This window comes from Terrapene carolina, unplaced genomic scaffold (assembly GCF_002925995.2).
Source record: "Terrapene carolina triunguis isolate 2854851 unplaced genomic scaffold, T_m_triunguis-2.0 Scaffold751, whole genome shotgun sequence".
NCBI lineage: Eukaryota > Metazoa > Chordata > Testudines > Emydidae > Terrapene > Terrapene triunguis.
The window spans coordinates 1,407,875-1,408,184 of NW_020665102.1; positions in this window are offsets into that span (position 1 = coordinate 1,407,875).

Genomic DNA, 310 nt, shown 5'->3' on the forward strand with positions numbered 1-310 from the left:
GCCCCTGCTCCCCTTCCCCACAGCCCTGACCCCCAACTTCCCTCCCCCTCCCCCTTCCCCGCAGCCCTGACCCCCAACTTCTGCACCCTCCCCCCACTTACCTACAGCCCTGACCCACAACTTCCCTCCCCCTCCCCCTTTCCTAGAGCCCTGACCCACAACTTTCCTCCCCCCTTGCCCTACAGCCCTGACCCCCTCCTTCCCCACAGCCCTGACCCCCAACTTCCCTTCCCCTCCCCCTTCCCTACGGCCCTGACCCCCAACTTCTGTACCCCCAACCCTGCCCTCTCCCCCACTTCCCTACAACCTT